This window comes from Vulpes vulpes, chromosome 6, assembly GCF_048418805.1.
Source record: "Vulpes vulpes isolate BD-2025 chromosome 6, VulVul3, whole genome shotgun sequence".
NCBI classification, from domain to species: Eukaryota; Metazoa; Chordata; class Mammalia; order Carnivora; family Canidae; genus Vulpes; species Vulpes vulpes.
The window spans coordinates 16,906,581-16,919,999 of NC_132785.1; the positions used below are offsets into that span (position 1 = coordinate 16,906,581).

At 34.3% G+C, this 13,419-nt stretch overlaps 1 pseudogene; it reads right to left on the minus strand.

Annotated features, from left to right (window-relative positions):
• Window positions 1-211: 211 nt before the first annotated feature.
• The window catches only part of LOC112928099 (60 kDa heat shock protein, mitochondrial pseudogene), a 30,781-nt pseudogene continuing 17,573 nt past the window's right edge, over window positions 212-13,419 (minus strand).

Genomic DNA, 13,419 nt, shown 5'->3' on the forward strand with positions numbered 1-13,419 from the left:
TAATATACAAATGTCTTAGTCAAAAATACAAAATTATTTGTAGGCACAGTGACATTAGTCAACCTTTATATGTTGTCAACTGAAACCAGTAACTGATGGTTGTAGTGATTTTCTTCAGTCATTTCCTTCAGCTGACTTCTCTGAAGTTATTGTTGAGGAGCTCTTCCTTGAGCTTCCTCTCATAGTTCATTAATAATGGTAGAGCACTATTCTAGGAATCAGGACATGCCATCTGCCTTATAACCTCCATTCCACCCATTCCTGGGTCCTTCTGTTCTTTAGGAATTTCAGGGACTACAGCTTCTACTGTAGCTAACAAAGAGGCCACTCCAGCAGTGTCCAAGAAAGGAGTTCTTACAACCTTAGTTGGATCAATGATTCCTTTTTCCTCCATATTCACAAAATCTCTAAGTATAGCTTCATACCAACTTCTGAGGAACTCTGCATAATTTTCTCAACTCTCAGTGATCCTTCAACACCTGCAGTCTTAGCAATGGTCATTGCAGGAATTTTGAGTGTTTTCTTAATAATTTGAATGCCGATTTTTTAATCTTAATTATCTGGAGTTATTGAATCTAAGACTGGAATGCACCGAATCAGGTCACAACCTCCTCCTAGAACACTGCCTTCTTCAACAGCAGCTAATGTAGCATTGAGTGCATCTATCTGTAACTCTTTTCATTCCTTTCAACATCACTTGTCTCACCAAACTTCAGCACAGTTACTCCATTTGAGAGTTTTGCCAGAGGTTCATTCAGCTTTTCCTTTTAGATTTGTTAGTTGTGATGTCTAACTGCTGGATGACTTCTTGAATATGTTTTTCAATTTGAGACTTGTCACCTCTTCCTTTTATGAGCATAGCAACACCTTTGTTCATAATGACCTCTGCAATTTTTCCTAAGTCATGAGGCTGAATATCTTCAAGATTTAGAGTCAACCCTTCTCCAGACATTGTACCACCAGTAGCAATAGCCATGTCTTTAAGCTGGTTCCTTCCATTGTCACAAAAAGCTGGAGCTTAGATTGCTACAGCCTGAAGATCCACTTTTAGCCTATTCAAAGCGAGTGTACTCAGAGCTTCTCCATCATCATCTTCAGCAAGTATGACCAAGAGCTTACTGTGAGCATTGGCAATTTCAAGAGCTGGTACAATAGACTGGGCACTAGAAATTTTCTTTTCACTAAGTAGAACGTAGGCATCTTGGAATTAATATTTTGATGATTAATAAAGAAAAATATAACCTTGATCAAACTTCATGCCTTCATGCCTTCAGTAACTTCTAATTCATCATTTAGTGTTTTTCCATCCTTTCATCTGATGACATCCTTTCTTCCGACCTTTTCCGTTGCTTCAGAAAGAATTTTGCCAATTTGTTCGTCTCCATTTGCAGATACATTAGCACCCTCAGCAATTTCTTCAGTAGTCGTCACAGATTTAGACAGCTACTTAAGTTCAACAATTACAGCATCAATAGCTAACATTACATCTCTCCTGATTTCCACAGGACCAGCATCTTTACTAATCTTCTTAAAGCTTTCCTTGGCAATGGAGTGTGCCAAGATAATAGTGGTAGTGGTGCCATCCCCAGCCCCCTCATTTGTGTTCTTGGCAACAACTTGAACAAGTTTAACACCAATATTTTTACATTTATCTTTTAAGTCAATTGACTTTGCAACACTCACATCTTTTGTTATTTTGGGACTTTCCCAACTCTGTTCAGTAATCTCTGTTCTTTTGTTTAGCTCCATAGTAATGGCTACAGCATTGGCTAAAGGTCTACACTTTGAAGCATTAAGGATTGGGCATCCAAACTAAATTTTACATCTTTGGCATGGGCCTGAGTGAGTTGAGGAGCCAGTTAGTGTCTCAAAACTGGCCTGATTTGGCAAAGGACTGCGGGTAATCGAAATATTTCTTTTTTTTTTTTTTTTTTTTTTTTTTTTTTGTAATCGAAATATTTCTGCTGGGTGATGGCAAGGCATGCTGATGGGGAGACAGGTCTTCAGAGGCCATGAGGGCTCAGTTCCCTTTTTCAAACAAAAGGTAGTTACTGTGCCTTCCTTCAGAATTGGCAGGTGGAAATCAAATTTTTATAAAGGAGAGGTTGAAGAGAATTCAGAGACTTGGCTCTGCCCTTCTCTGAGACCTACAAATCTTTATTTGTAAAATAAAGAAAATAGTTATTCCACATTGATTTTAAGATTAATTAATATAAAGATAAATCATAATTAATAATTTTCTGTAAGTTGAATGTAATTGGATATTTTGAGTTAGGTGTGGCAATTCATATCATATCAATATTGTTTTTTTTGTTTTTAAAGCTTCTAACTGGACATTACAGGACTATTTTATTTATAATTTCTTTGCCAATCAATGTATCTTGCCATATTATGCCATGTAAATGGCAAATAAGTGGCATTAGCTAAATATAATGAAAGTCAGAGCCTACTTACTTTTTCTGAAAGTGTTAGGTCATGTGATGGACATTCCTGGTAAGTAAAATAGAAAGAGATCATGTTCTTCCTGAAACTCATGTAATATTGTGCTATTTTAAAATAGTCCAAGAAGACAATAACTTGCTTATATAATGAGTTACTTAATATGAAACAGTCTCACATGTATAATATCTCATCCTCAAAATGAGCATTTGAAATTAATTTGATTTTATAAATGTATATATGAAGACTTAGTTTGGTTATAAAATTTGCCTGAAATCATACTGTAAGTAGCAAAGGGAGAAGTAAAACCAAGCTTTCCTGTATCAAATTTTTTGGTCTGTGGTATGTTTTTTCACATGGCTGAGTAGAGTCATAGCATACATCAGTCACCTGTGAATTAGTGGGGTATTCCCAATCTGGGAACTTTCCCTAGGAGACATGCTCAGTTGTAATATAAGTGTTCAGAGACCAGCTTGCAGTTTTTCTTTTAACTCCAGGTGTGATATAGCCAAATAGATTAACTAATAGAAGGCTCACCATATTAATTCTCCTTTGCTCTATTTTGCAGAGCATAAATGTGTGATAGGACAATTCCACATCACTGTTCTCAGATGATACTAACATAGAACACCTGTGTTTGGCAAGTGGATCAGAGTGTTACACTGCCAAAAAACAATAATGAGAGTCTGTAAGTTTTGAGAAGGTTAATTATGTTAGTTATAAAGAAGTTTGTTTCTTATTTATGAGTTTGCACATAATAAATTAATTTTCCTGGTTTTCTTTTTACTTCAGTGTTTTCTGCAACTTCTTTGCTAATGAATGTTAATGGATGGCAAAAAGCAAATGAAAACAAATAAAAAAGGAACATTAATATTAACAATTTAGGAACAGTTGATTACTTCCAAAACCTTTTGTCTTTGATGGACAAGATTGCTTGTGGTTGTGATTTTATATTGCATATTATTAACAGTTGAAGTTCCTCTTGTGAATATTATTCCTTATTTTTTCTAAATCATTTTCTCATCTCAGAGTTCTTCAAAGGATGTGATAGACCATAAAAAGTAACATTATTTCAGGAACTTTACCATCTCAACCTTGGATCATTTTTATGCATTAAAAATAATTATAATTTTACAACATTGTATCTCAGGGCAGTTAGTTGTTTTACAACTGGCTTTGAATGCCTTAAGGAAATGATTTAAGTTGCTTCTATTATTTATTGTTGCTGCATAACAAATAGCCCTAAAATTTAGTTGCATGAAATGAAAGTCATTTTATTATTGTAGGAGTTTAAGGGATTTGGGGGACTAGCCTAAGGGATAACATATGATCAAGAGGTGACAGAAGCCTTTTATTGGGCTGTGTTTAGACAGGTTTACATGTGGGCAAACCCGTCAAAGCAAGAGTCTTCCACAGGCTGCTGACGGGGTTTACTTGTCTAGGAGATCTAGGTAATGTTGATCACCAGCATGGGAAAAGTCTTTTGAGTCCGAAGGCTCTGAAAAACGGTGGCAGCTTGGAGTCTTTGAACTACTGGCTTGTTTTATCAGTAACATCAATCAGATGTTAAGTGAGTCTTCTCAGGATATGCAAAGCAGACAGGTCTTAAATGGCCAAAAATCTGCTTGTTTGTAGTTATTTCTAAGACAAAAGGATCTGTAAAAATTTGTGTTTGGCATTGGAGGGATTTGGGGGTAACAGGTCTCAGTCTGCAGTGAGGAATAAACAATCTGGAGGCCAAATGTAGAAACCTTCTTTTAAACTCATTTACATAACAATTATGCTTACAATTCTTGAATTGGGTCAAAATTTACATCAGAATAGAGTCAGAATGGCTTAAGTCTTCTTCCTGTTTTCTGAAGTCTTAACTGAGATAACTGGGGTTCAGGTGGTTAGAGATGGTTAGATGAGTCAACTGAAGCCAGATATGGGAACCTCATTTCTTTCTACCTGTTAGCCTGATTTCTGGGTTCTTCCCTAAGATATGTCCTGGGACTGAAATCTCTGAAAAGGTGTCTTCACTGACATATCTGATGCCTGGATTTGGATGCTTAAAAAACTGAGGGCTAGCCAATCATCTCTCTCTCTCTCTCTCTCTGTCTCTCTCTGTCTCTGATTCTCTCTCTCATTTTGGGTTTTTCACAGCATGGTGGCTTCAATGTAGTAGGGCTTCTTTACAAGATAGGGCTGGCATCCCCCACAATAAGCATTTTCAGAGATCTAGGTATAAGATACAAGGTTTTTAAAAATTATGTAACCTTGGAAATAAGAGACAGGAAAAAAGAGAAAAAAAAAAAGAGACACTGTCTTTGATGGTTCAAAAGCAAATTGTGGTGTCAGCCTATACTCAAGTAAACTTCAGCTTATATTTAAGGGTGTAAAGAGTCTGTTGGGGATTAGGGGACTATATTTGAAGATTACTACCACGAAGATAAATTTCTTTTTGATACAATTAATGTTTCTTTAAATTTTATACCTTGTTTCTCCTTTTTAAAAATTAGTTGGTTAATGTATGATTTTCTAACTCTAATGATATACATGGGAAAACATTTAATCTTTACTAAGAACCCCCCGATTTTCCATGAGCTAGATTGAAAATTTAGTTTGATCTGAAATTGAATCAGTTGCATCCATATCAGCAGTATAAATGTATAGATAAATAAATGCATTGTTAAAAAATTTTGAATTTCAAATAGCTTTAATTAAAGGTTTTTAAATTTTTCACTTCTATATTGTGCAATGACCACAATTACCTTCAAAGAACAGGGAAGACATAATATACTGTGTTAATAACCAGAATATCCCTAAGGTATCCCTATATATTGAAAATTGTCCTGTTACCTGAATGAAAATAAAACGGGATTAGAAAGATTATGAATTATTTAGAATGGAAATTATTTGGACTTGAGTATTGAATGTTCATATTGTATTTGGTATTATTCATTCATTTTAGATATATTTCCAAATATTTTCTCTTTGAGTTTTCTTATTTCTGTAGAGATTTTATTAAGTGCAAAACTATTAAATACGAGAACATTAATATCAAGATTTCTTAGAATCCCTAAAAATTCTCTTTCACCTTGATATGCATAGAAATGCTTACCATAGGCACATAAAAGGACATAATCAAGTGAACTTCACAAATTAGGAGTAAATCCAAATGAGTTGTAGAAAAATGAAGTGGGAAGGTGGCTGGGTGGCTCAGTCAGTAAAGGGTCTGCCTTCATAAAAGGGCATGATCTCAGTTCCTGGGATTGAGCCCCATGTCAGGGTCCCTGCTCAGTGTGAAGTCAACTCCTTTCTCCCTCTGCCTCTGCTGCTCCCCCTGCTTATACTTCTCCCTCTGTGTCAAATCAGTCAATCTTAAAAAAAAAAACAAAAAAGAAAGAAAAATGGAACAAGAAATTTTGTGACCATTATATTTAAATAAACAAACTCTAACCTGCCTTCTAGATATGTATACACCAATTTTCCATGTGTTGTGTTGTACCATGAAAATATACAAGACAATTTTTAACACTAAAAAAAAAATAGCATTGAAAATAAAACAGGGTATATACAGTAGTGAGTGTTTAGGCACATATGAAGAGATGTGGTATGACATTTCTTAAAAAAAAAAAGCATAGAATTCAGTTAAAAATTAATTTTACCTTGCAAAATGATTGATAATATTTTCTTCTAACTATTCCCTTGCTGATTTGAGTAAGTGTGACTAAAAATAATCTGTGTGAGAAGTAGAATTTAATGTTGACTCCCAGAATAAATGGGTGAAACCATAAAAGACCCTATTCTATCATATTTGGTTGTGTGGAGATGGGCAGCTGAATCTAAAAATGTCAACCTTCATGAATGTATTTAACAAGTTATTACCTATGACATGGATTTTGGCCAGGATTATCCAAAAGTGTATGTGAGGGTGTGGATGTTATGTATAGGTATGTGTGTTGTCTCAGAAAACATAATGAACAAAATGAATATTGAAAGAAATAAAATGAAATTACATGAGAAGAAGCTGTGAATGGGGGAAGCTTAAATGAATGATCAAGGTTTAAGTATATGCTTTACCACATCCAGGTGTTCTTGGATATGGTAGCTCCCACTTTTTTTTCAGTTTGTATTTAAATTCCAGTTAGTTAATATACAGTGTAATATTAGTTTCAGGTGTACAATACAGTGATTTGGTACATCCATAGAACACATGGTGCTCATCACAACAAGTACATTTCTTAATTCCTATCACTTATTTCACCTATCCCCCCCCCCCCCCCCCCCCCCCCCCGCCCACACACACACACACACACCTGCCTCCCCTCTGGTAACCATCAGTGTGTTTTCTATAGTTAAGAGTCTGTTTCTTGGTTTGCCTCTATTTTTTCCTCTTTCCTCATTTGTTTTGTTTCTTAAGTTCCACATAAGTGTAATCATATTGTATTTGCCTTTCTCTGACTGACTTATTTCACTTAGCATAATACTCTCTAGCTTCATTCATGTCATTGCAAATAGCAAGACTTCATTCTTTTTTATGGCTGAATAATATTTACATTTTATATGTATACCACATCTTCTTTATCCATTCATCAGTTGATGGACACTTGGGCTATTTTCATAATTTGGCCATTGAAGATAATGCTGCTACCAACAGTGGGGTGCATATATCCCTTTGAATTAATATTTTTGTATTCTTTGGGTAAATACCTAGCACTCCTCCAACTTTTAGTTTCTCTAGCACTAAAATGGGGATGACAATCCATTACAGAGTCGTGATGCATATTCGATGAATAAAGAAAGAGAAAATTCTTTAAAAACTCTAGAGCACTAATCAAAATTTTGGTGTGGAATTCAATTTAAACTTTCATCCACCATATATAACAGGAGTGATATTTATAACAGAAACTACTGAGAAACTGAGTTTGCATTAATATGTTAACACAAGAAACATCAGTGTATCAGTTAATTTTCTTGTTACTGAGAGTTTGTAATGCTGGTTTCTATTAGGAGAATACTATTTCATGGCTGAGGGAAAAGCCTTTATTTTCTATATGTATATAGCTGTTATCTTAATAAAGTTGTTATTGCGTTGGGTTATTTGCATTGATTCAGGTTGCCTAGAATTTCCATTATGTAAATTTAGTCCCTACCCAAAATACTTTGTATGGCAATTGTTTTCTCAATTTAAAAGTCTATCTCACTTTAATACCCCTCCCCAAGCTTTGATTTTTTTTTCTTTTATTAACTTTACACCCTTGCAGTTTGTTACTTATACAACCTCTGGGATTAGAATGACATATATGAGTGACTCAGCTATTCTTTTGATCTGGACAAGAGATATCATTAATTCCTAGAGACTTGGCAAATTTACTAAAGCTCAGTTTATGAAATTACTTGGCTAATATACCTCTGCAAAAAGACAATCCAGTAAGTTTATATTGAACTCAAAGTCTGGAAAATTTTTTCTCTTGTCTAAGAGAAAAGAATGTCTGATTCTCTTGTCTAAGAGAAAAAAAAATCATGAATTTGTTGGTCCCAAGAGCAAGGGAGATGCATTACTTTCTAAACCTGTTTCCAAGGAATCTCTAATTGCTTAATTTTCCTATTGAATATGGGTAAGCAAAACTGATCTGCACTCACTTCTAGATGAAGGGGGGTAAAATGAATAAGAATCACAGATGTTTTAGAGAGAATTTTAGAAATCTAGTATTTTTCAGACTTACTTGAAACATCAGAAGTCTTTTCCTCCTATGAAATTGTGTATTGGAGAGCTGAAAAATAGAAGTGCCCTATCGGTGCTTTTTGAACTTTAATGAAATCATCTGAGAATCTTGTTAAAATGTTGATTGTGGTCTGAACCTGGCCCAAGATCCTGTCTTCTAACCAGCTCCCAGGGGTTGCTGCTACTGCAGGTCCACCGACCACAAGTGAGCTGCAGTAGTTGATTGGTTCTAAATTTAGCTGAATGTTGGACACATCAGGGGATCTTTAGAAATGCTGATGCCACATCCCTCCCCTCTCCCACCGGGTTTCTGGTTTAATGGATTTGGATGTATCCTGGGTATTAGGATTTTAAAAGCCCCCAGCGCTGTTCTAATGTACAGCCAAGTTTGAGAACAACTGTTCTAGTAAAAAAAATGTGCATATGAATGTGTGTCTATGTTTATGTGTCGGGAGGAATGGGTGTTACAGATCTTACTTATCTTTACTGATATCTCCTATAGTATGATAAAAATACACTTAAAATCAGATTGTGACTAAAGCTATTCAGAATTTTGTAATATAAATAAATATATTTAAAAATGCATTGTGAGTAGAATTTTTGTTCGGTATTTGATTTAATACTACACCATAGGTGAACAAACACAAAATAGCACCACGATTTTTAATGATTGTGAAATATGAATGTTCTGTGATTTATTTTACTAATCCTATAATGTTAGTCATTTAGGACAGTTTTTTAATATTAAAGAATAGGATGGTGAATATTATTTATCAAATATTTTTGCACAGAAGTATTTTTGTATTTCCTTAGAAAAGTAGAACACCAAGGTTAGGCAGTGAGGCAGTTCAACTTGGTGGGGAGGAGTATTTAAATCACCGATATTGTTTCAAATTGCCTGTGCATGGTGATCATAAAAAGCAAACTGGCTTTTAGTCAGCTTTATTATTGTTATAAATTCTCTATACACAATGCCCCTCCTTATTGCCAGCACCCTGGGCATACTGTTCCCACCATCATGCCTTTGGAATGAGTTCTAAGCCAATGCCTCATAATTAATTTTCACAATCACTGTGTGGAAAGATATAAGCTTTCCTAGGGTTATAGATATATTATCTCTCTATTTTATGCAGAAGGTTATATGGTATCTCCAATAGCAAAATCTAAAAATACAAACAAGAATGTTTATTTCAAACATTGAGTGTTAGTACTTTTAATATTTGACAATTTTGCAAGATTTCTGCATATTATTCCACTGGAGAGACTAAGTATTCGTTATGTCTGGTAACCATTTGTATCTCTTCTTTTGTGATTGGTTGCCTAGTTATGTCCTTTGACTTTTTCTAATTGTGTTTATATTTTCTTATTGATATGGAAAAGCAAGTAAGTAAAGCTGTCCTTTGTTTTCCATAAAATATAAGTAATTTCTTCAAGGTTGTTTTTGTCATCTTAATTTGTTTTTGAGGGTTTTTTTTTTTTTTTTAAAGGTGCGGATGTTTGAATTTTTATGTAGTTTGATCCCTTGGTCTTTTTCTTTTGGGTTCTTCAGAGGTCTTAAGGCCTCTCCCACACAAAGTATATGTTATTAGCTACCTACATTTTCATCCAGAATTCTTAAGGTTTATATTGTCTTTTAGCTCTTTAATTCATTGGAAATAATTTTGTTGATTAGCATTATGTAAAGAAGTAATTTGTTATTTTGTTCCCAAATGTTTGGTGACAAAATAACCATTTCCTGCTTTCTTCACCCATTGCACAATTACGGGATATCACACTTTATTACCTAACATAATAGAATATAGTTATAGATGTTCCTGGATTATCCTGTTTTCATCAGTTTCATGTACTAATATTATGAGTTCCCATTATTTTAACTTTTGAATACCCTTGAATATTTAGCAACAAAGTTCTTTTCTTTAAGATAATCTATTTTCCTGTGATCACTTTTTTCAGAAAAATGTGGAATACTTTTTTCAGTTTAAATAACAGTATTTTGGGGGCAGCCCCGGTGGCTTAGCGGTTTAGCGCCACCTTCAGCCCAGGGCTTGATCCTGGAGACTCAAGATCAAGTCCCACATGGGGCTCCCTGCATGGAGCCTGCTTCTCCCTCTGCCGGTGTCTCTGCCTCTCTCTCTCTCTCTCTCTCTCTCTCTCTCTGTCTCATAAATAAATAAAATCTTTAAAAAATAAATAAATAAATAAATAAATAAATAAATAACAGTATTTTGTGACTTTTATTTGTAATCACTACATTTATAAATTAGTATATGTGGGCATTGGCAACTGTTTAGTAGAAGGTTTTCCATCCAGTAACATTTTATGCATTGCATTTATATAAGAATTACTTTCTGATATTCAGGACAATCACCTTTGTCTTTTTCACATCTATGTTTTCTTAATTTTATATATGTACGATCATAAATGTGTCTATATATATATATGGATTTGATATTTAGTGTGTGTGTGTGTATTTGTGTGCATGTGAGGTGTTGCTATCTGGTCTATCTTAGGCTTCTAAAAAATACCAGGAAACCATCTCCCTTTTTTTCATTTCTCTAGAGTAATACTAATAGCCTAGTCCCAAGCCCTATATAAGACAGAGAAAAATAAAAATCAAATGACTTTAAGAACAAAAGTAGGCGTGACATAGAGATGAGGAAATTGAAGTCCAGAGAGGCTGTTACTTAAAATTATAATGTTAGTAAGTATCAAAACTAGGAATAAGGATGTTGGCTGACTCAGGTGGAAGAGCATGCAACTCTTGTTATCGGGGTCATGAATTCAAGCCCCACATTGGGAATATAGATTACTTAAATAAGCAAAACTTAAAAAACAAAGTAGGAATAGAATTAAAGTCAGTGGGCTGAACCATGCTAACAGCAAAGAACCTGTAGTCTAGTTAAGAACATAAAGTGAATACCAATGAGAAATTCAGGTGAAAACCTAAACAGCACATGATAACCAGATATACTAGAAATTTGGCATTATTGAACTTAGAAGTATATGTCAATATATTAGTTATCATTTACTAAGTAAATGTATCTGTCTGGAGTTCATTATATTAGTAAACAGAGCTAAGAGTACTCCTGGTTAGTTCAGTTTTGTAACAGAATGTCAAGGTCAGTTTTTTTCAACAAAGAAGTAAAACAGAACTGTCTAATAGCCCAGTTTAATACACTCTTATTTTATTCGCCTATGCTTGGGAATACAAATAGAAACCTGCAACTGATATCTTGGAAACTCTTCCAGCTCAGCAATCTGTGAACAATATCAAAGGACCTTGAAACAAGTATTCAGTAACTTTGTAATAAAGAAAGATAATTTCAGCATATCTTTTTTTTTTAGTGTAATTTCTCTTTGTGTACTCAGACACACACAGACCACTACTACCACCATCATAGTACATATTCTCAAATCACACAGATTCAGGACCAAAAATATTGAGTTTTGTACCCTGCTTTTTATTTTCATAACATTCATTTTTTTCTTATTTTTAATATCTTTATTCTTTGTTTTCATAGCTTTTTATTTATTTTGACCTTTTTAATAAGAAATATATAAAATTATTTTAAAATTCTAGAATATTGTTTTTACTTATTTGGAAGACTTAAATCCTCATTTTTAGTACTAATGATGATTTTATCCAAGAATAAAAATAAATTTTTATGCTGCAATAATGAATAGGAAGAGGGTCTACATTTTCTAGGTCCACATTTTCCCTCCACCAAAATCAACCAGAAAGATGGAAAGGAATATGAAACAACTATTTTTAGAATTTAAACCAAAGTCACAAAAGAAAAAGAATTAAAAGAAAAGAAAAAGAAAAAAGAAAAGCTAAAATCAAAGTAAGACTGTGATTCCTGAGGAAAGGAAAGTAAACGAAGTTCCACCATCTTCCTAGGCAAAGAATCGCAAAAGGAACCTAGATGGGTTGAAGGAACAGATATCAAAGTCTGGGGAGGTCAAGGTGGTGAAAGTTTGTGTCAGTATAGTTGAAAGGAGAGAGATACATGGAGAAAGAGCTCTAGAAATCCACGGAGGGTTTTTATATCTTTACCAGTCTATGCATGAATAGGGTGAAATTTGTGTAGCCAGTGAAAAATTTATAAGGAAGAATTGCCAGAAAATTATAAGTCTAATTTCCAGCTTACTCAGCACTATTTGCTTGAGTTTCTAGGAATCAGAGTGAAGAGATTTTGAAGAAAACAGGAGACATTCAATGGAGATTCCAGAAATACCATACCTTAGTCTTAGGGTTAAGACTCATTTTTTAAAAGAAAAAAAAATCAAGACTTCCAAGGATTAAACTGATTCATAAGTAACTTAATTGCCTGCCAAAAGGAGTTTAAATACTCAATAAGACTACAGCAATACCGGGCACTAAACAATATAAAATTTAAGATGTTTGCAATCCATTAAAAAATGTGGCTCAGTCCTTTAAGCATCTGCCTTCAGCTTAGATCATGATCCCAGGGTCCTGGGATGGAGCCCCATGTCAGGGTCTCTGCTCAGCATGGAGTCTACTTCTCCCTCTGCCCCTACCCCACAGGTACCCTCTTTTTCTCTTCATCATTCTCTTTCTCTCAAAATGAAATAAACATTTTTTTAAAAAATCCTTAATATGTACAGGGATTTGTGATCCATACCAGTAGAAAAATCAGTCAATAGAAACAAATGATGGAGATTATGAAATTAGCAAAGACATTAAGTGTGCTATTAAAATATGCTCAGTATGGGGATCCCTGGGTGGCGCAGCGGTTTGGCGCCTGCCTTTGGCCCAGGGCGCGATGCTGGAGGCCCCGGATCGAATCCCACATCGGGCTCCCGGTGCATGGAGCCTGCTTCTCCCTCTGCCTGTGTCTCTGCCTCTCTCTCTCTCCCTCTGTGACTATCATAAATAAAAAAATTAAAAAAAAAATGCTCAGTATGCTCAGAATTTAGAGAAAAATATGGATCAGAAGGAAATTCTAAAAATGAAAACATTAAATTTCTGAAATGAAACTTTTACTAGATTAGTTTAATAACTGATCAAACATTGAAGAATTAAATGTAAGAACAATTTAAGAATAAAATGTTAGTGAACTTGAATAAATCATAACAGAATTATACAAAATGAGGCACAGAGAAAAATAAAGATTCAGTGAATTTTGGGAATGCATCAAGTACTTTAATGTATGAGTAATTGGAGTCCCAGGGAGAAAATGCAGAAAAATTGAAAAATAGTGGTTGATGTTTTTCCAAATTTGAGAAAATCAGAACCTCATAGATAC